Here is a 23,718-nt window from a genome sequence, read left to right on the forward strand (position 1 = left end):
GTGCAGGGAAGGACTCCATTTCAAGGATGCACTATGAAAGAAGCACAGACTCAACAGGCGTTCCACTCGACATACTTTTGAAGCTGTATCTTCCCTGGCAGGAGCCAAGATGGCCAATCTCTGCGAGTGCTCCAAGCTGGTCAGATGTAACCCCACTCCAGCCTGAGAGCCATATGGTCATTTTTAACAGGGTGCTGCACTCTTCTTGGTGGAAGCATTCCCTAAAGGAGTCTTTCCCTTAATTCCTGCAACAGCAGGCAATAATAACAAAGAAATGCATCTGTTGTCCTCATTTATGCTCCAGTGCCTCACTATGATTTTTTGGATGGTCCTTGAATACATGGACTGGGAATTCTGATATCCAAAACTACTGCCCCTGCATGGTGAGAGTTCCCCTCACCATGTTGGGTTAAGTTGGTGGTAAAGGAAGAGGAACCAGATTACTTGTGCACAATATGGCACGTGCCTACTCATAGGCGAAGAACTTTTAGATTTAGGCGCAAGCGAAAGAAAATCAGGGATGTTACTATTGCTCTCTTAGGCTAGGGACAATAAATAGCTGGACCAAGGTCAGTGGATTTTGTGGACAAGAGGAGACTTGAGACCTTTGATTCATCTTTCACTTGGAAAGATAAAATCTTTTTTTTTTCCTTGGGGCAATGATGGCTTCCACTGAGGAAAGAGTAAATATAGTAAAGAAAAGCTTCTAATATTGAAATATATTTTTCTATTAAATATAGAGGGCAAAGGAGAAAAAGTTAGAGAGGAAGAGGTCCTGGCAAAGGTTTATTTAATATAAGCTACATTTATATTTTTGGTGAGCTACAGGGCATAAATTGAGCATTTTAGTGTATTCCATAATGCTGCAGAGACATGACCTTGAAGTTAGCACAGAAATCTACTTCAGCTTTTATTTAGCAGCTGTATAGCCTTTCAGAATATGCGCTTTAATAGGAGTGGAGTTAACAACCAATCATCTTCACTCAGGTATGGTCATGATCTAATTCATGAACATATACTCTTCTCTATTACTATTTGTTTAATTTTCCGTCCTTTGAAATAAGTGCTTAAATCCCTATTCTGGCTCCAAGATCAAGTCTCTGGCTCCCCACGTGTGTCATCTGCTTCTGTGCAGGAGAAGCACTTGGGAGAGGTGCAGTACACTCTAACCACTCACAGAGCGTTTGCTGCCCTGATAAAACTTCCACAGCCCCCAAGTTGTTTATTCCAAAACTGGGCCATCTTGAAATAATTTTCAAGAAAATTAAAACAGAATTTTCTTCTTCTGAAATTAATTGAAATGTGTTTACAACTTCAAAAAAAGGTTTTCCCCAAAATGTTTCAAGTTGAAAAATCCACTAAAAGACTTTTTTTTTTAAGGGAAGAAACAAGTATTTAGGAGGCATATATTTTGGTAGGAGAAAAATACTGCGATGGAAGAAATCATACTGTGCAGAGTGTGTAGCTGCCCAGCCCATGTTGGACCAGGATGATAGCAGCCGTCTCTCATAACAACACACCTAAGAAAAGCAAGAACTTTGTAGCGGTAGATGAACAACTTGCGAAAATACAAAAAAGAATTAAAGAACCGGGAATGAGTAAGCCCTGTTCCAGCCTGCTTGATGGCTTGATTGATGGAGAGATGCATAGACTGGAGGAAAGAAGAAGCATCTCTTGATAAGAAACATTTCACTGCTAGGTTCCTTTTTTGCCTGTCTGTCTGGAGGCAAGAGACGAACCAGCACACAGTCCTGCACCTGCTCCAGCAGGATTTGCAGATGTTGTTTGCTCAGCATCACAGTTATCACATCTGAAAGCCCTGTCCAGAGGCCTCCTGCACCACCCTCGTCTGAATCCCTTCCTTTGTGGCTCACGAGGTCTGCTCAAAGGGCTGCCCTGTCTTTCACCTTCCATTCACCCGCTGGCAAATGAAAGGAAAGGGAAAGGAGGCAGAAGGGAGGAGGGAAGTCATAGCAGTGGTGTGAAATGAACTGAGGAGAAAAAGTTACCCACCCAAAAAAAGTACGAGAGTGAGCGTGGCTGACAAACTGTCACTGCCGGTGTCCTTCACTTCCCTCGCTGTCATTTGTAATTCATCAGAAGCAGAGAGAGGACTCAGAATCATATCAGGGTGGCATCTTCCATCACAAGAAACTCCGTTCTTCTAATTAACTTTCCCACTGACCCGGAGACGAACATTGTGTGTGTGTGTATGGTGTGCAGAGAGAGTCAGAGAGGGATATTGCACTCTGATGTCTCCACATTTACGACACTGCTGTTTGATTGGTTTGTGTGTGTGGGGAGGGGTATTTTGTTCCTCTAAAGCATGCATGGATAGTCTTTAAATTTGCTTGAAACAGAGGTTTCCTTTGCCTGTTGTGATCCGCCCTTGTCTGAAGGAAAACGTGCTTACTGTGCAACAGCAGCAGTGCAGCATGGCACGTAAATCCAGATGATCCTGAAGGAGTTATCTGATTCCCTTTGTGAGAACAACAGATTTCTGGGCCTCATTCCTATGTCATGGATATTGGCTTTACACAGCCTCAATAATATTACTCTCATTTTACACCACTGTTACCAAACCTGCCCCTCATCCCTGTTACAGGCAGGTAGACTGACTTACAAGGAGGACCAAAGTTACGCTCCAAGGAGGACTGTGCCAAGTCACATCAAAGATCCAGCTCACCCCATCTCTTGTTTTTAACAGTGAACAATAATAAATGTTTAGGGACTGTTCTTAAGAAGTGGGTGTGCAAATAAGTGTAACCCTCTCAATGGTTTGGCCAATGGTTTGTGGCACAAGGACAGCCTTAGATTCAGAGGAAGGTGATGTCTTCATCTGTGTGGGTGGTTGAACTGGGGATGGGTCTCAGGAGTCTGGGTGCACAAAAACAAGGTTTCAAAAGGTTTCAAGGTTTGTCAAAACAAAATTGCAAGGTTTTGAAGCTGATCTGCTAAAGCACAGTCAGTCATTGCAGAATAAACCTTGGTCTTGAAGAACGGATTTATTATCAATGCCATGGGATGAAATAATTTTTTAATGATCTGTTTGTAATTGAGCAGTAAGATTCTAATGGATTATAGCCATGGTGGACCTAAATATTAGAATAAGCTACCTTGGAATCAGTAACTGCCTGGTGCAACAGCCTGGAAATCTTGGGGTGACTTGATATAAATTAACAAGTAGAGGTTTATAATGCATTAAATATGACAATTAATCTCACAGTCAGTGAAGCAGCTTCTCTGTGAGTTATTTTGATGTGAAATTACATTTTATTTTACTCTCCCTGAATGTCCTGGTCTCGCTCAAGATGCCATAAATTTTGTATTCACAACAGCAATCAGCAGAGTAAAAACTGTTAAAAAGGAAGGTAAAAATGTAGTCACTTAAGTAGAAAATATTTGGCTACAGCAACCTCATATAGTCTATGTCTCTCAAAATCACTTGTTACTTTCAAGGAAGTTGAATTGGTGGCCACATATTTATGTTAAGCCTGTCCAGGCTGCAGGCTGTTTGCTGGAGTTGCAAACAATTCTCCATGTAACCCATATGCCATAACGCCAGATTAAGCTCAGCCAACAGTGCTGCCTCTGCCATGAAGTACAGAAAGCCTTATCACAGTTATTATGTTCAATTAGTTTTCCTGTCTAGTTTGAGCAATTACATCTGAGGACTTCTTTTGATGAAATATGCTTACAATGCATCCTCCCTTCCAATTTCTCATTGCATGGATAAAATTATTTCTTTATACCATGTATGTGGAGATCAATGGCAAGCTAAGCACATTGCAGAGCCCACCATGTCTCTGGAAGTCACTTTAAGAAGTTTATGAGGGCAGCAAGTTGTCATCTGACTGGTCATTTGCAGAAGATATATGAAACATAGCCAGGAGAGCAGAGGATGATCTGTTGTTTATTGCAGGAAATTTTATGGGTCCTTCCATGGAGAGAGGTGTTAGAAGCAGGATAACCTTGGGACTTGCAGGTCCTGTTGAAAACAGACAGATGAGATGATTAAAACAGTTGTCAGTATATGTGCACATACAGACAGAAATACTGAAAAGAGCCAGTAGAGCCCATTGGGAGTTGGGGTCATCTATAAAGATGGGTAAAGTAGACAGAGTATTTAGATGAATATGGTGTTTACATAAATTTGACTTTGGGAATTAACTGACATATGATTGATTGATTGATTGATTAGGAGTTTGATTCAGAGAGAGTCATCCCTGAGAGCAGAGTCCTTAGCACCCTGGTATGGAAGGTCATGTCTTTTACCTCAAGCACTGGTTGATATTTCTGGAGAACTCACGTTCAGGCTCTGGCATCTAGGTGCTCTTTTGGGGTTTCCAGGCTGTTTAATTCACTCAGCTAGAAATAATCTTGCTGTTCAGCAGGGCATGGCGGGGTGTCTGTTGAGAAGTCATGGATTCATTTATTTAGTCTATAAATTAGGAAAAAATACTGGCCTCAAATGTAAGCAAGACAGATGCTGAGGAGAGGATTGCAAGCCAAAAACCATTAGGAGGAACCTGCACACGCTGTATCTGTGTATTAGCCTTGGGGTCAGCAGAGTGGGGTCCTGGAGCCCTCCCGGGGCTGACATGAAATGAGAAGCTCTTCAACAAATGATCCCTGATTTCACCTGCACTCAGCTACCAAGGGGGCTGTTTCTGAATGGCCAGGTGTGGCCTTTCGCCCCAAGCTATGCCAACTTGCACATGGCTGAATGAATCTGCTAAAATGATCAGCTGGGAAATAGCTAATATCATTAAATACCATTTAAGCTGTCATTTTTATGTGTAGAGTCAACACCCCTCATGATGAATGGGTCAGCTCACACCTCAGGGAGCGATCGTTGCAGGTGTGTTGCTGCCTTGTAAAAACATCAGGGTCTTGCTTTGCCCTGGCTTATATTTAAGACTACAGTACAGTTTATGGAAAGGCAAGACTGGGCCCTGAGGAATGATGTCTGTCATAAGGCGCATGAGAAAGAATAAAGGAAGAAGCCTGATGTCAGATTCTTGATTTTGCTGAAGTTTCAACACAGCACAAATTCCCAAAGCCCCAGGGAGGAGCACTGAAATTTTCTTTAGCAGACTAATGATGTTTGAGGCTATTTTTCTTGTTGCAGACAACTGCACACCAATAGCAACAAAAAAAGAGCCTAATGAACCTGCAGAAACGTATGGCCCTAATGAAGATGAAAGCCTCTCTTCGAGCTACCTTGCCTAGAAAAACAAAAAAAGGAGGAAATTAAAAAAGAAAAGACAAGGTGCCAGCTGCTTGGAGAGATTTCAGAGGCACAACTGGATCTGCAAAAAGGAAGAAAAGAAGGAAAGAAAGAAAAAGCTTTTTCCCTGGGGTTCTTCTACAGGACCATTCTTCATTGCTGCTGAGTCTGCATTAAATGGCACAGCTGGTTGGAGGAGGAAGGCTTCTGGGTGGAGGGGAATACAGAGATATATATTTTTAATGGGCTCGTAAGTTCCTGGAGAGAGAAATGAAGAGCTGTTAAGCTTCTTGAGCTGAAAAGTTCTTCTGATTCCAAGGGCCTTGAGTGTTGCATTGCCTCCAGTGATTGTCAGCTCTCTGCGATCTCCACTCCATTTGTTATTTTATTTGTGTGAGAACAAACAGTCTATCACCTGACAAGATTTATAACTAATGCTGAGCAGGATTGTACAGAAAATACTGAAACTTGTACTGTAAGGCTTGTTGGTTTTTACTGAGATCTGTTCCAGGATAGCAAGACATTAATATACCAGCTTTCTCCTCTGGAAGCTGCCTTCAAGGCTCAATTTCTTTTTACTGGTGAAAGAAGTTTGTCCTTTTATCTCCAGTCCCTTGTTATCTCTTGGGGTGACAGGCAGTTTCAGGCCTGGGGCTCTTTGACAGCATTTTGGGGGTAAGCAAGGCTGGACTGGCAGGAGATGCTGCATGTCACGTTTGAGGTAGGTTGATGGAGCTGCATGGGAAACCTGCCCAAGCCCCTGTCCATATCCTCGCCAGTGCCACAACGCAGAGATGACTTTCTAAGAGCCAAGACTTTTCACAATATAGCAAAATAGTGACTCAAAAGACACATAAAAATCAGTCGCCTAATGGATATGGTTTTCTAATGAAGGCGAATAAAAATTGCATCAGCAGACTAAAGTTCTGCTTTCAGCTCTTCTGTCAAAAATCTCCGGGTCACCCTGAATATAACAGCTGAGCTTGAGAAGTTATGTATGGGGGATATTTTGGAATAAGAAGAGCTCTTAAAAACGATGATTGTTTCTACCCTGACTATTCTTTGCACTGCAGTGGTACCTTGAGATTTCGTTTTCGGACAGGGAGTACATGTGCCAAGTACTGTCCAAACACAAAGCAGCATATGACTGCACAGCCCAGGAGGATAACATACACCATAGGAAAGAGCAGAGATGTCTGACTTACTAATAACAATGTGTCCTGGTTTCAGCTGGAATAGAGTTAATGTACTTTCTAGTAGCTGGTATAGTGCTATATTTTGGGTTCAGTATGAGAAGATCGTTGATAACACACTGATATTTTCAGTTGTTGTTGAGTAGTGTTTAGACTAAGTCAAAGATTTTTCAGCTTCTCCTGCCCAGCCAGCAAGAAGGCTGGCGGGGCTCAAGATGTTGGGAGGGGACACAGCCAGGCCAGCTGACCCAAACTGGCCAAAGGGGTATTCTATGCCATGTGACATCATGCCCAGTATATAAACTGGGAGGAGTTGGCTGGGAGGGATCACTGCTCAGGAACTAACTGGGCGTCAGTTGGTGAGTGGTGAGCAATTGCATTGTGCATCACTTGTTTTGTATATTCCAATTATTTTATTATTGTTATTATTGTCATTGTTAGTTTCTTCCCTTCTGTTCTATTAAACTGTTCTTATCTCAACCCACAAGTTTTACTTTTTTTTCCTGATTCTCTCCCCCATCCCACTGGGTGGGGGGCAGTGAGTGAGCTGCTGCGTGGTGTTTAGTTACTGGCTGGGGTTAAACCATGGCACAATGAAAACTCCTTTTTCCAGGGACTCTATCTGGAAAATACATGAACAGGAGGAAGAAATGAAAACGACAAAGCTCCAGTGCTTAAAGATGTTTCAAAGGCACAATTGGAACTGCAGAGGAAAAAAAAAAGAAAAAGCTAAAGAAGAAAAAATCCCTGCCTCACCGGGGCTGCTACTACAGGGTCATTCTTCATTGCTGCTGCTGCTGATTCTGCATTAAAAGGTGTAGCTGATTAAAGATTTGGTTTTGGGGAGGGTTAGGGGTGAGAGAATACATAGATATATATTTTTAATGGGCTTGTAAGTTATTAGAAGGAGAAATGAAGGGCTGTTTAACTTGTATGGATGAAAAGTTCCCAGGACCTTGAATGCTGCAGACGTTTTACCAATTGCCTTTCATCTCTGCAATATTTACTCCTGTTATGATTTTTATTTGTGCACTGACCAACAGGAGGTGTCCTCCATTAAGGTTTGTGACAGATGCTTGTTGTTTGACCCCACTGCAGACTAAAATGTCAGATAGTATCCTACACCTCCTACTGATGATATCTATATAGCATTCTCTAGTTAGATACAGGTCACTTTGGCATGGGACTGAAGACACATAACCACTTCCCACCACACCAATAGACTCTTATGCCACTGGTTTGATGACACAATAAATCCAGATGTAAAGCTTTCAGTCCTGGACCAGGTACACTCTGGCTGCACAATGCCAAGCACTGATTTGGTGGATACTTTCTCTGATAGTTCAGATTTGCTCAAAAAACACTGATGGGCTAACTGTGCATCAGCTGGCATTCTGCAGGACCTGGTGTTACATCTTATCCTGCAGTCAGCCTAAAACCTGAAGAAACTACATTGTCCTCTCCAGCTGGTTACAGAGGAAGGCAGCTCAGTTTCCAGACCAGATTCAGTTCAGTTCAATCCCTGAGACCGAGCTGGTTCTGCACACGCCAGATGTGAATGGTCTTGGGACCAAGGGCATAAAGCATTGGCTTGCGAACGCATCTGTGCCTGGAATACATCACATCGGCATGCTCACTGCAATGTGAGCCTGCACAGCTACTTATCTTGATCTATGTGTCACATATTGTTGCTCTCTCAAGACATAAAGTGGGGGTAAAATGCATCTTGTAGCTGCATATTTCTTTCTCTGTCAAACAGTAAGATGTTTCTGGCTAGGAAGGTTCATGTGCTGAGAAGCCCAGGCTGCAGGTGTATTTTTTCCCTTAAAAAAAAAAAAAAAAAAGATGACACAGGTTTCTTCTTCCCACGTCTCCAGCTCAAGTGGTTTACTGTGATTTCAAATAAACAAAGATTGCTACACAGCAACCTCTCGCCCTCTTCCCTGAAAGCAAGCCTTTGAGACGCAGAGCATGGATAGAAGAATCATTAGAGTGTGATAAATAAACCTATCATGGGGATAACAGAAGTCCTGAGCTACACGTATCAGGTAGATGGAAGGAGAAAGAGGTCACACCAGCGAAGTGAAAGGGCAGGGAAGCACGCAGCTAATGTTTAAAAAGGAATTAGTTAAGAAAAAAAAACAAGCAACAAAACAGAGTGAAAATATTCCTCAGAGAGGTGGTGAAGGGTAGAGAGGAGAAGCAAAGACATTTATCTGAGGCAAAAGTTATGGGGCTAATTACAGTGAGCCGAGATAGGATGACTGCATGTGTAGGGACAGCAAGCAAGACCAGGGTGTGCAGCTGCACGTTCCATCTCCAGGCACAGCATCTTTAAAGGTTAGGGACCACTGCTATGAGATGCTGCTCAATGCGCAGACAGACAGAAACAGCATGGCATAGCATTTTTATAACTTTCATTGAAGTCACATTCAGGCTTGGTAATGGCCTGATGTATTAGCTCAGAAGCCGATGAAACCAGAATTTACATTTCCGTTATAAAAGCATGTTAAATAGAGCCTATAGCAGCAGTACGAAATCTGGAAAAGCTATTCAGTCCTGCCTGAAAGGTGGGTGGTCCAACAGCAGACTGCTTCAGCCCTGTCCCAGCTTTTCATGCATTCTTTCTCATGTTACCTGGGAACATGGATTTCAGAGGTCTGTTGTAGTCAGTGGAAGAAGCAGCAGAGATCTGTGTACACAAATAATCTGCGTAACAAATCTTCAGCAAGCAGAGGCTCCCACGGAGGCCACAGCTTACTAGGTGTGCCCTGATGAGCCACTTGATGTTTTCATACCTGTCCAGACCTGGCTATAAAGCAGTTGGATCCCTGTAAATTGATATTTCCTTGGCAAAGAATAGACATAACAGTGGGGCTCTGCTAACTAGGTAGGATGGAGTAAAGCCTGACATTTGTTTGGGAGCAGATGCCTGCTATTCAGAGAGTTTCAGGGATATTAAGCACTAGCAATGGAGGTTCCCAAAGGGTCACAACAGGATGGGTTGGTGAGACAGAGCTGTGCCTGCCCCTGTTACATGTGTAAAGCAAATACACATCCACTCCATGAGCATTTTTCATACTCAGTAACTTAAGATCCAACATGGGAAAGTTCATCTCAAAGCAAGTGGCAGGATTGTGGCTACAGCCCTGATGTAGGTGAAGTAATTTGAAAGGGTTCCTTTAACTTTCGATGCCAAGGCTACAGCATCCCGATGTCTGCTAGTTCACACAGCAATGGGAAAACACCATGCAGATATAGTCAGCGAGCTTTGAGGCCTATCAAATCCAAGGTGCTTTCCCAAGCATTTTCAGCCTGGCTTACACAAAGCTGTGCCCCATCTTTGCTTGCAGAACATGTATGTTCCCAAACAAGTTTTCCTGCACATTTGCTAGAAACAGAAACCTCTCCCATGACAGTGATTCTCCTATAACCTTGAAATTTAACAAAAAAATTGGAAGCATGATCCCACAAAGAGTGGGAGAGTTAATACAACTTTCAATTTTAAAAGGGTTTTCTCAATTATTTTTTTGTCTGGATCACTATTTAATATTGAACACTGATGTGAAATCTACAGGGCATCTGCTTTTCTCCAGTCTGGGACAGAGCTGGGGCAGCAGTGTGGAGGCTCTGTGTGCCTTTGCCCTGGCAAGAAAGCAGGCACCAAAGGTGCTAGAAAAATTCACAGTGTTTGCACCATCCATAAATTTGCAAAGATAGCAAAACAAAACAGGCTAGTATTTTCAGGGACAATCTTACCAGAATGGCTTCCTGGTGGCAGGCTAGCTTTGGTGAAATTCTGCTTTACTCTTCATTTTATTAATTGAGATTGTAAACATATTTGACTGTAAACCAGAAATTTTGGCTATTGTTCTCTTTTTAAATTGAATTTTTTTGATGTTTTAATGAACAATAGGGACAGGAACACCTTGTTTTCATTCTTTTTCCTCTTTCTTTTAGCATTAGTAATGTACAACAAAGAGAAGGGAGATGAGATAGTATTGCTATTCTTAGCTCCTAATGCAGATGCTTGTGAATGCTGGAATAAAGATATGTGTGTTCAGATAGTCTTTCCCTCATTTACACATTTCTCTTGATAGAAATTAGAAATTTATCTTTGCCTTTGACTGGATTCCTCTATTTTACATTTCATTTCCAATGTGTTGGGTATTTTGTACTACTTCATGTTTCAGACCCAGCACCACTCTGTTTCTACTGACTCTGACACCGTCTCCCTTTTGTAGGTTGGAATCATCATTGGGGCACTGCTTAATGATATGGCCTTTCAGTCTGTTGCTCCTTTGGTCTGCTTCACTCTCTCTCTTCCAGACATTGGGTATGAGCTCATGACACTGTGGGTCACAACATCACTGCATTAGTTGTATAGCAAAAATCTGCAACAAATCAGCCTCATCAATGAGAGGATGAAGCACATGTTGATTTGAAGAGTGTTTCAGTATGACTTGTTGGTCAATGGGGTTCAAATGGGTCAATAGCTCCACAGGCCTCTGCTGCAAGTGCTCACATTGCAAGGTCAGAGGATGGGTCATGACAGAATAGGACAGAATCCAAGCAAAAATGGATTAAGCCAATGTCTGAGACTCTAAGTGGGCTTTGGATTAGGTCCAGAAGAAGGCTGTGTGGGTATTCGTTTGGAGCAAGAAGGGGTGGCTTCCTTCTCCTTACTACATGTTGCAAATTCATGGCACATTGTGAATTTATCTCTATTTGCATCTTTTTGGGAAAGTGGAGAGCTGAGCTTCAGGAAAATAAAAGTTTTGCTAACCACAAGCTTCCAGAGAACACCATTTTCACAGCATGTCAAAAGGGAGATCAGTTTGTCTTTAGGGCAGTCATGTGTCTGAAGAAATACATAGAACCATTTCAGAAACTAGCACCTGCTCAGAGAACTAGTACTTGTTTCACCAATAGAGGAGAGAGGCATAAAAAATCCCCATGGAATTCCCTTCTCAGGTCCCTCTGAAATCCACCACACTTTAAATGAAGATCTCCCTCTAGCACTGACTATATGTTATTCCCCGCAAGATGTGACCACCAACCTTTATTGTTTCAAAGCCATGGGCAAAGCACCAAAGAAAATCTACTGCAGAGCTTTGTTAGTGAGTGGCTTTTGAGACACACAGCATTTTGTTTTGTGGTTGCCAGATCTCTGTGCTTAGAGGTTGTCATCATCTGCCCTAGATAGAACATGATTAATAAAGAACTGTTTTAATGTAATTTTCGCCGCTGACCTTAATTGCACAGGTCAGAAATGAAAGCAGCTCACCATATGCCAGGCATTAAGGTCTCGAGCAATTCCCCAGCAAACGTTGCACTCCCTGGATTGGATTGGAGCCCAGCCAGGCTGCGCTCATTGAAACTTATAAATTGCCTTTATCTTGCTGGCAATGTAAAATTAAATTGGTATAAGGGATATTGCATTGTTGATGAAGATGTACAAGGCAGAGTTAACTCCAATACAGTGAACTTATCACGAGATATGAAAAATATCTTAATTGGCTCAGCACCTTCCTTGCATGGCCTTGAAGAAACCCAGTGTTCCTGAAAACTGCAGTACCATTAAAGGAAATAGTCTTTGTTCATTCTCTTTGTGTGTTTGAATTCTACAGCTTTTCCTATACTGTTCATGAATGGTAGAGTGCAAAACAGGATGTATAGCAGTTTACAGGACGCTGTAGTGAGCTGTGATTGTATCTAAAAAGTCCTTTTCTTGTGATATATTTATGGCCTGTAATCCCTCCCTTGCTACAATTCTTCCCCAAGCTCTATTTCAATCCATTGTCCATACAGGGCTCATTTTATCAAGTTTTCTCATCTCTAGCTATAATGACAATTGCATGATGTAAATCTAAGAGCAGCAGGGAGTCATTGGCTAGAGATGAACTCCAGTGAACATTAACCCTTCTGGGCTCTCTTCACATTTGGACCCAGACTTTGGAAGTAAATGAAAAAGAAAATCCTTCCAGCAATTTTCTCTTCACATGAATTCAGAGAAATTAAAACCAGCCAAGACCTTTTGGGTCAGTGTGTCCTGCTTCCCTTGTGTCAGAGTCTTTGTGGTCTCTGTTACTTCTCTTTGAGAGATGATTGGGAAGTTATTGTATTACTCACTTGTTACAATCCTTCTAGAATTATAACTATATTAATGTAATTGTGTCAAACTGAGGCAGACATTTTCCAGAGAGAGGGAGTGAGGAAGGCAGTGTTCATACTCTCAGGGGCTTATATTCTCAAACAGCACAGCTAAACAGAGACTGGTGAGCAGCAAAGCAGTGGGGCCCGACTGTTCAACCAGGAGAGACCGTGCAGCATACTAGAAAAGCCCGCAAAAATCCCAAGGGCCTTGCCCACTGCTCTTATGGATGTGCATGTAGTCATGGAATTGTGTTACACACACAGAGGAGATGGCATTGCCAGCAATTACTTGCCTACCTGATCACAAAACCAGAGTTCTGTGTATGCTGGTATGAGCTATGGCGCTGTGAGCCCTGGGATCTTCGTGAAAAAGTGCAGCAGGCTTCTGCCAACTACACCTGCAAAGGAAAAACTAGGTTGCATGAGTGAGCTACAGACTGGACAAAGAGCTCTGAAAGTCCATCAGTCAGCCATCCTTGACCCTGGGCAATGTGTCATGTGTATAACTGGCCAGAACTCCTGGGTCCTTGATGGCAGAATCATTAAGGGATTTATGCCCTCAGTTGCCACACTCAGATATTCGCCCACTGTCCTTGACATGAGATCCAGTCTCTCACAAGGTGTAAGGGTGGCTGAATTTTTCTCCTGTGACCCTAGAGAATGTTTCAGCACTCCGAGATTGATGCTGCCTACAGCACTGTACCTGGAGTGCAGTCAGTGCACCTTGCACGCTCCTCCACTCACATTTATAATAGCCAGTATGGACCATCTTCAGTTTTGGAGGGTTCTCACAGGAACCTCCTTGTGAGTTTGGGGCTAACCTGAAAATTGGCAGTCCTCTAAGTGCCAGCAGTAGAGCTGGTGCAGGGTCAGGAGGAGGAGAGGATATCCCACGAACCATCCATCTGGACACAGGAGGAATCAATACTTTTCAGCCCCTAGGTGTTAGGGTGACAAGCTCTAACAAATGCAGCAGATGGGTATCTGGTAGAGAGTCTTTAGTAGGCTGGCTGAGTGCCTGACAAACCACAGGGAGAAAATCACAGTATTAAAAGAAGCCCCATGCAGAAACACACTGAAATATTGCCAGCGAAACATCCGACCAGCTCCCGACAGGGCTTCCCGCACAGCGGAAGTCAAACCTGCTGTCTCTCGCATCCACTTCCTCCTTTTTTCCCAACCCTGATGCCATGAAAGGGCCTTGGTGAGCAGCTCACCAAACCAGCCGCCTCTCACTGTGTCTCCTCTCATGTTCTCCTAGCACCTGAGGGACAGAACAAGCAGCATCCAGGTTGTACATGGGCCATGTCTGGAAGTTTTTAAAAAGAGGAAGAGAGAGACTTCAGCAGAACATATCTGTTAACCGGCTTCTTCACCTAATTAGCTGTGGGAAAGTCACCAGATGGACACAGATTTTAATGATGGCTTCATTCAGAGTCTTGGAGGAGTGGGTTGGATATAAGAGATAATTATCTTGACTTTTAGATGTAAAAGGCTTCTATTTTATTCTGCTTTTTTTCCCTCTAGTTCATTTTTAATGAAAGAGAGGAACAGTGAAATTCAAAACATCAAATAAAAAAGGAAGGTTGACAATCCATCGTTTAATCTCTGCTTAGTGCCAGCCTGGAGTGACATTTCTAAGGATTGGTTTGATGGGAAGCTTGTTTGTTCATAAATTGCCACAAAATGGCATTCTGGGTTTAGCCAGGAACTTTCCCCCTCCCCCTGTGTGCTGGAAGGAAAGTTAAAGCGATCTGATTAAATGCTACAGGGGATGGAGCTGCGTTTTCATGACACAGAGAGAAATATGGATAGGAAATGCCTCTTTCACACCCATTCTCTTTCCTATCCTTCACGCACCTCTCCTCCTACGCTGTGTTCAATAAGGGGCATCAAGATGAGATCATGAGAGCATATCCACCAGTGTATAGCTGCCCCTAATGTGGATAAAGACCTCAGGGGGCTAATGGGACCCTCCTTTAGCACAGAAAGCAGAACCTGTGTCTGCAGAGCTGCTACCACTAGTGAACGGGTGAGGGAGGATGGAGAAGCCAGCAACCAGAAGAGATGGTTGAAACTGGGAGGTTACCAGAGGACAACTCCTCTTCAGCAGTGCAGAGGACAAAATTCACTTCCCTGCGTGCCATCTGGCTCCTGCAGCCTCTTTCTGTCTGGCTGCAGGTAGGAGAAAACCCACGAGCGACTTGGAGCACAGAGCAGCTGTGGGCACGAGGGGCAGGTTCGCAGAAGGTTTTCAGGAGTTAGGATTAAAGAAAAGTGCATTTTACCAAATCACCAGCGGCCCAGTGAAAACGTGTGCTTTAAATGAATGCTATGCATAGGTCTGGGGTATGCTCAGAGGTAACATCCATGGCATGCCTTTAGTCGTATTTATCTGGGTTCAATCGGAGCCTTGCAACTGATGATTGGAAGTGGATTTCAATCAAAACCTTATTAGCAGCACAGGCACTTAGGCCTGAAAAGGCTGGATGCTCATATATGTCTCAGTGAAAAGCCTTTTCTGACCTCTGATCTGATTTTTTTGAGGGGAATCTGTTCCTTTGTCAGCAAGTCCCTCCCATCTCCACCAGTGCTCCCCAGGCATCTGATAGAAAAGTAGGAACACAAACTAGAATCAAAACTTAGCAAATTCCCACACTTCTTTAGAAACCACTTTGATGGCTGAGAATTTTCAGTATATGGCTATCAAATTTGGCTATTGTTATCATTCAGATTGAGTGCAGTCCCTAGGGACAAGTTTTGCTCTCTAGTATCATAGTGAAGGGCCTGATAGTAGTGCATACTGATGGAAATGCAATATATAGAAAAGAACAGAGAAACAGAAGACAAAAAGCTTGTAGTTTCTGAGAACTACAGGCAGCTGGATAAGTGGATCATGTTATCCGTATTTGAAATAACTGAGACCTCTCAAGTCCATAAAATGAGGAAACCTCTTGAGAACAATATTATTGGAGAGGCTTTAGCATTCACTCTGCCTGGGTAGTCCACGGACCAGCCTTTCACACAGTGCTCCAGCCCTCTCTGCACAGCTGATGTGCAGATGAGTAGAAGAAAGTCCGCAGAAATAGAAGTTGATGGGGAAATTCAAAGGAGGCCACTCAGAGCTCTTGCAATGCCTCCCTTTCCTGTCACATTTTCAGTAAAGACGGGAAGGATGAAGGGGAGAATCTGTATTATTATTGTTATCATTATTGTTGTTACCATTATTTTATTATCATTCTCCCAAGTTACCAGCAGTCTTGTGTGGAATACAGCTCTCTGAAATATTCAGGTCTAAACTCTTTCCCCAAGCCTCTGCATTAACTTCAGCTGAGAGTCTTCCTCCCAGCCTGAGAAGAAAGGGTTTGGGATAAAAGCCTGTGTCCATAGGGAAAACTGGCACAACCCCTTAACTTAGTGAGCTGCTCGTGAATCACAAGAGAGGTCCTGGACTAGTTGTGGCTGTATATAGATAGAGAGAGAAATGTAGATATGGACATATACATATACACTTGTGTATAAAGCTGTTTGATGGATGTTGGAAGGTACTATCATTGCTTTAAAAGTGTACAAGAAAGCTCGGATAAGAAAACAACTACCCTGTAACCAAAAGAAATTTCAGGGTGTAATTAGGAATGCAAAGTAGAATCAGCAAGTCTGGAGCTAACCAAGGGCCCTTGGGCTTGTACAGCTCCTCCTATAAGAAGTGCCATGTTGAACATGGACCCTCACAAGCTGGTAGCCTCGGTGTGCCTCTAAACAGAAAGTTGGCCCTTTCACTAGAGTAGTGTTTCCTGGTGATTTACTGAGGACCTTATTTAACATGAGATCAGACACCATTTCCAAAACCATCACATTGGTTTTGGCTTTGTGGTGTGGCTAGCTTTTCATTCTAATCTTCCTAGTGGCTTTATTAAAGTGTGAAGCGGCTTTCTGCATTTCAGATAGAAGTAAGTGTGGTATTCATCATTTTGAGCTGCTGGTATTGAACGGCTGCCTTCGCTTTTGGAGCACCCTGAAATTTCAGCTTGTTTGTGTATTTAACTAGCTGATTAAAAGTAGGTAGAAAAGTCTCTGTGTTGCAAAGCTCATTCAATATTTGGAGAGAATCTTAAAGTGAAAAAAATGTCCAATATGGAACATATGTGGCTTCAAGCTTTTAAAAAAGGAAACGCTCAGAGATTAGTGTGGGGACTTTTCTGTTAAGCACCGAGCATTGTCTGAATTAATTCCTTGAATGACCAATACAGCCAGAGGAATTTGGCATGCTGAGACCTTCCCTAGCAGTGCTAAAGACTCTTGCAGGATCTGATCGCACATTAGAAATGCCATGGTCAGGCCAGCATGACCAAACCATCATGAGGTTACAGCTATATCATCAGTGATGTCGCTTAGAGGGGGTGATGACCTGAGTACTTTCGTGTTTTAGCTGTGCTTTAATAATGCTCTTTTTTTCCCCCATCGCCTATTTATTTACATGGAGTGAGGCCATCGGAGTGACAAGCTGAGTTAACGAGACGGTTCATCATTTCCTCTCTCTGTAATTTTAATTCAGCAGATTGCTGCTTTGCATCTGCATGTGTGTCGGTGCATCTCACGCTCCTCTGACACATCACCTTTCCAGGGCTATAATTTTTCATCTAAGATTATGGACAGGCATTTGGAAACTGGCCTCGACCAGTGAGGTGAGGAGAAGTCAGATCATTTTTATGAACCAAAGGGTAGAGTGATCCATAAAATATATGTCAGATTAGAACCAGCGCTTCACTGTAAGAAAGACACCAATTAATGGGTTCCATGGGTTTGGATTTAATAGAGCAGAAGATTTACCAGCCTTTAAAAGCTTAACATCAACACTGTTTATTGGGTGAAATTGTTTGTCAGTGGCTAAGATCTTCCTGACTTCCCTAGTCCTTTGCGAATGGCAACAGTCATAGCTACAGAGATTGACAGTGGTATGCACTCCTTGCTAAAGAATTTCTTAACCTTTTCCATGGATGGAGCATGAGTGGAGGATGGGATGCATTTTGTGTAGGGAATACGAAGGATTAAAATCAACAGAGATATAAATCTCTCTCTGCAGCTCTGACTGGCTCTCACTGAGCAGGAATACGCTAGCTCCAGTGAGCATCGGTAGTATGATAAGCATCAGGTAATTTGTTTGGCTTCGTCAACTGCTTCATCCTCTTGCTTTTCTTCAGAAGTCTTTTTTTCCAGGTTACTTGCTCTTGGTCTTCATAGCTGAAGTTGAGAGACAACCATCATCCTTAGTGCATAACTATCATCTCATATGGGATATGGAAACATAACTGATGGTCCAGAACTACTGGGTTTTCTTGTGTGAACCCTATAAAATCCAATAGGAAGGGTGTTGGAAACCATCATTTCTTGTCTCCAGGTAGATCCTTCAACTCCCCGTGACTTTGGCTTGTCAATAGGGAAACGGGTTATGCCCAGGTGGCACAGGATTTATCCAAGTTTATACAAAGAATCCTTTTTCTTGGGTGTATTCAACACTAAGAATGACTTACAGTGAGCCCATGAATGTGTCTTCAATATCGCCATGACACAAAATGCACTGAGCTTAAAAATTTATCCTGTGTTCTCTAATCTTCATAAACAAATAGATTTGCCATGCAAGATTATCTTAAGAGCATTCTTAAATTACTACTTAGTCCTTAGCTGCATTATATTTGTGAAAAGGCATGACTATGTGGTTTCTCAGATAATGTTATTCCAACATAAGAACGCAAAGAACTTTTAAGAAAAACCCCTAACAAGCAAATGGAATGTAAATAAAGGAGAAAAGCAAAATATTTGGACTTCTGAAACTCCTTCAGGGTTGTTTTATGTGTTTTAGAATGGATTGTATTTCTCCTGCAAAATTTCCCTTGCAAACAAAAAAAGGGAGAATTTTCAAGGATCTGAGGCTGTATAAGACTTCGAGCAAAGAAAATCATGGCCGTGAAAACAGTCTGTGTTTTGCAGTGACATACAGCTTGAGAAGACCCTTTCTTGGACCTTTCCTTCAAGTGAAAGCTCTAGTTACCGTAACACTTCCATACCACCTATCAAAGAAAAGGTCAAATGTGAATTCAGACCACGGCAAAAGGTTATTCAAGTAAATCTCTACCTGAGGTCCAAAGTCCAAATTTACTACACTGTTGAACAAAAGATAATGCAGAATGTTTCCATAGCCAATGTTGTTTGTTTACAGCAGATTCTAAAAAAAATTACCTAAGTTGTCTAAAAAGATTCTAAAAAACTTACCTAAGCAAGATGTTTAGGTGCAAAGAGAGAAGAAGCTTGAGGTTTGTCTGCATCAGTCCTTTGACCCAGAAGAGATCTTTTGGGAAGAGCCATAACGGAGATGAATCTTGTTGAATTTCGTATCTGTGTTTGTGTAAGCCCCACTGATGGAAATGAGAGTGATGGCTCCTCTCTAGAGGACTTGAGAGCAGCGTATCATGTTCAACATTGTGTTCCTCAAAGAACTGCAGAAAATCGGTATTGTAATCTAATGAATTTGAGAGGATGTCTCCTGAAGGGGTAAATTACCATACTGAATGTGTTCTTTTATTATAAAGCTGTAATTTTATTTTACTGTTCTACTAATGATGTACAGTGAGCCGTGACTGGGGGAGCCCCAAGAAACATAATGATCGTTGTTTATTATAGCAATATTTAATATATTTCATTAATACAGAAATGTTTTCACTGAGGACAGTGGAAATTCTATTCTAGGGCAGGATAAAAAGAAGATATATCTATGCCATGTGCTATGCTAAAATATACGCCATTAATTTCTTCTTGCTTTTTCAAAACTAGCCTCGATTCGAATGGTTGGTTGATCTCCTCAGTAGACAAAGAGGACTCTGAAATGTCCTCTCAAGGGTTTGCTCTTGAGTGGACCAGAAAATAACTTACTAAAGCACAAATGGAAATGAGACTTTTTGAGGACCTGGTGGCAAGAAGCTTTTCAGTGAGGCTAGTGGTCCAGTGGAGAGGTTTTGACACTGAAGGATAAGGATGTCTTTCAGACCTGCCTGGTGGCACTGACCCACAGTACCCTGTGGTCCTTCCGTTTGACTTCATCTCTTGATGAGTCAAATACTGCCAGGGAAGCCCACTCTGTGCCATGCTCTGCAGGAAAGAGGATGCTCTTGAATGATAGCTCTCTCCACTGTTCTTCATACTGTTTCACAAAGCTCTGCTCAGACTGAAACTCCCAAGGCCAATCCTACTTGCTGGTGACTGCAGGCGAGAAGTGAAATGCGTGATGAAAAAGCAGCAAGGGATGGGGCCAGCTTGAGCAGGCCGCCAACCCTACAGGTCACCTCTTCCCTCCAGCATCTCCAGCTCTGCTCCGGCAGTTGTGCCATAGTGGAAGTCCTGCTGTAACAGATCTCCTGTGGCTGCGGCACTGCCATTGTCCAGCCTTTCCAGCCCTCTCCATCTGTCCACCTGTTCTTCCCCTTCCCCATGGACGGCAGAGAGTTTGGATTAAGAATTGGTGGGCTGGGAGGTTATTCAGCTTGCAGGAAGCGGGTGCTGGGTGGGTTGGTGGCAGCCTATTCATTCCTTTTGGAGGAACGGCAGGACTGTGGGAAAAGGGGTAGCATCAGCAGGCTGTGCCAACTACGATGCAGCGGAAGGAAGGAATAGCGCTGGCATGTTCCAAAAAGCGGTGGTGCTGGAGTGGAGTTAGTTAGCAAGCACTGTTAATAATGACAGCCACCTGTTTCATTAGCCATGGTTTCAAACAGAAAGGATGTGGTATGCAAATTACCATGCAAAGCAGGCTGGCAAAGACCAGATAGGGGCAGGGAGTTGCCAAAGGCTCTGATAGCAGCTGAAGCAACAGATGTGTTGCACCAAAGAGTGCCAGGAAGGGAACAAATGGCCATGGCAGCACTTTCCCTTGGGCAAAGTAGAACAGTGAAATTGCCATTTGGCAATATTTCGGTCAGGTCTTTATATGGGTAGTTGACCTTGATTTGCAAGGCTGATACATTAGGTACCCTCCAGTTGGCACCTGCCATATTAGCCAGCACCTAAAGACATGTCAGCATGAAACCCAGACATAAAAATTTATCCCAGTCTAACTCATCGAAGGGACAGGAACTTACGGTGCACTAACATGTTACCTGCATAAATTGCATCTCATTGCTTTTTATAGCTTACTTATATGCTATAAATTTTGTAAGAAGAAAGAGAAAGGGAGCTAAAAAAGATTGAATAAATGCAGAAAGAGAAGTTCCTTTTTCTTCTAGCTGTACCAGAAGAGCAGTTGCTTCCCTTTGTCTGGAGGTGTGAGCAGTAAGGATGAGCAGTGGATGGATTTCAAAAAATTCAAAGCCTTGGCTTGATTCAGATATGGCACCCCTCAGCTGTATTGGCCAAGAAAACATGCAGAAGCCAGCCTGGCTGAATATCGTATGCCCCTGGAGCTCGGCTCTTAGTGAATGTGAACCGACTGTTGAAGGAATTTAGGATGAGACTTGACTGAACCTCTGCCAAGATTTGTCAAAGGCTGAGATTTGAAGAAGGATAGCCTTTTGAGATTAAGAATAGCTAGGCTGTGTTTCTGGCTCTGCCTTATACTCCTGGGGTGACCCTGGGCAAGGCGTTTAATCATGCAAAAAGGAATACCAGCTGTATCCTTACTTTACAGGGCTGCAGGGGTGTTGAAAGGACAGATTAATTAAAGTTTAGGAGAGACTCAAATGGAACAATGACAAGCCCTACATAAATATCTTGTTGCTAGAGCTAATGGGAAATGCAAGCTGCAACCCTGTGTGAATTTCTGACATTACAGCATTCAGTTTTGAGCAGGTTGGTGCAAAATAGACAACTTTGGCAAAATAAAAAGTTTAATAATTTCTATTCAGAAATATCAGCATGTTTCATTTCAGGTACTTTCTGGCTTTTGAACTCCTTTCCCAAGATAATCTATCATACCAGGGCTCTTAGGATGCCGTGTGGCACTGTAGTCAGAGGAGAAACTCTACCTCATCCTGACAGAGGTAATTTGGCTACACATCTCTGTGGTAATATGCAAAGCTCCTGAACACCATCTTTTTCAAATCACTACAGAAGTTCAGGCAAGAATCTGCTGCTTGTGAGATCAATCTAAAATTTAGATTCCATTCCGCAGGTCATAATATTTGATTTGAGGTCCACCACCCTATCTCCTACAGGTTTTTCATTCTAAGTTTCCCATCTCAGTAAAATCAATGTATATTTAACGGTGGATTTTTTTTGGAAACCATATGTTGCTGCTGCAAGAACATATTGATGTCATATTGCTTGCTGGCAATATGTGGTATATAGTGACTACTTTCATTTTCCAATTCATGCTAAAGCCCTTTATGCTGCTCTATCGGTATATTAGAGTAGAAAACCATAGAATTCCTTATGAACCTAAGCTGATTTATAATATCGCATAAAAGGTGAAATAGTAGGGGTTTTCTGCTTTCACTATAATCTAGGCAAAAATAGTTAATTCAGCCAAGTATTCCAGCATTACCAGCTCTGTAAATAAATCCAAATCCCTCAATATAAAGTGAAATGGATAGGTTGTTAATCCATTAGAAATAAAATAATTGTCTTTTTTTTTTTATCCCTTGATAGATGCATAAGAATCATATTGTAGAAACTATTTTCCTCACCTGTATGTAAGTTGGTTAGGGAAAGTGTGGTTAAAAAAAATGTGCAGAGAGAAATAAAAGATATTTGTGGGAAGATCAGGAAAGCAATGTTTCACATCATAGAAAAAAAATGGGTATTGTTCTACATTTGACAGTGACTTCCAAATTACTTTCAACTTTGCCATGATAAAATTACTCAATTTCCCCCCCAAAATAAAAATTCAAATTCCTTTTGAAGGTAATTTACTATCCCATAAAAAAAGACCCCAACTAACAAAATCACATTATTAGGACTTTCTTGGAAAAAGAAAAGATTTTTTTTATGGACTGTCATCAAAAATGCATAATTTCAGGGGAAATGTGAACAGGAGAAATCAAAGAACTGAATGTTTTGAGTGAAGTAAGAGGAACTTTATGAGAATTTTCCCATGGTTTCTCTGAATCCCTGTGATCTATCCATTTGGTGGTCCATCCACCTTGAGTTTCCCATAACAAAGCAGCAGGTCTTGAGAGCTGGCGTGTGTACTAAGCTAAACTGCCACATATTCTGGCAGAAAAGGTGTTCTTTGTGGGAGAGGTGCGCTAAATTTTGTATGTATCACCTGCATCACCACCACTTCTGCTCTTGAAAAGGGTTGGACAGAGCTGTGCATGTATCAGAATTGGTAATGTTCCCAGAGCAAGAGCAAATCTGTCCTTATGAGATTTCATGTTGTTTGATGGTTTTATCGTGCTCGCATGCAGATCATTACCTGCATGTATATTAAAAGTAGTTTTCAATGGTCTGTCTTTCCCTTGAGTCTTCTCTTAGACCCACCATTAGCATGCCAGGCACATGAAGGCATATTTCAGCACTCCTGAATGGGTGCAGAAGGATCCGCTGCTCAGGGAAGGATGGCCCATGCAGCTGATGGGGACGGCAGCACAAAACTGCACGGCTGATCCGTGCAACATGTTCTCGCTTCAGTTGGGGCATTTAGACCAAAAAGAGTAAACAAGCCTCCTTTTTTTGGAGGTGATGGTGAAATTCATGGTGACTTTAATGAGACTGAATTTTCACCCCACAAATGTTTTAGAGGTTACAATTGCTTCCTGCATGTGTCCTTTTTTCACACTAAAACTCTTAAGCCAGATTACTCCTGAGAGGCCTCCAGCTCCTACATTAGACTCTTTCTTAATTGTAAGCTCCAAATCCTGCTTCTGACTCCAGACAGTATCTCATTTTTTGGCTGAGGATAAAAGGAAGCCTCCCTCTCCCCGTATGCAGGGGCACAGGGATCCTTTCCTGGTCTCTGCAAAACTGCGCCGCTCCGAAGACAGGAGATACCAGCCTCATTAATAGGCTCCAAATGAGTAATACTTGATTGCCCCCCACTCCCACCCTTGAGAGCATTCGTCTGCCCATCTGGCAACCCTGCTGCAGAGGCATAGCACCTTCCAGCAAGCTGGAAGACAGGAGCAAGGCAAGAGCCCGTCCTTCTGCCTGTGC

Source organism: Harpia harpyja, chromosome Z (assembly GCF_026419915.1).
Source record: "Harpia harpyja isolate bHarHar1 chromosome Z, bHarHar1 primary haplotype, whole genome shotgun sequence".
In the NCBI taxonomy this organism is placed as follows: Eukaryota; Metazoa; Chordata; class Aves; order Accipitriformes; family Accipitridae; genus Harpia; species Harpia harpyja.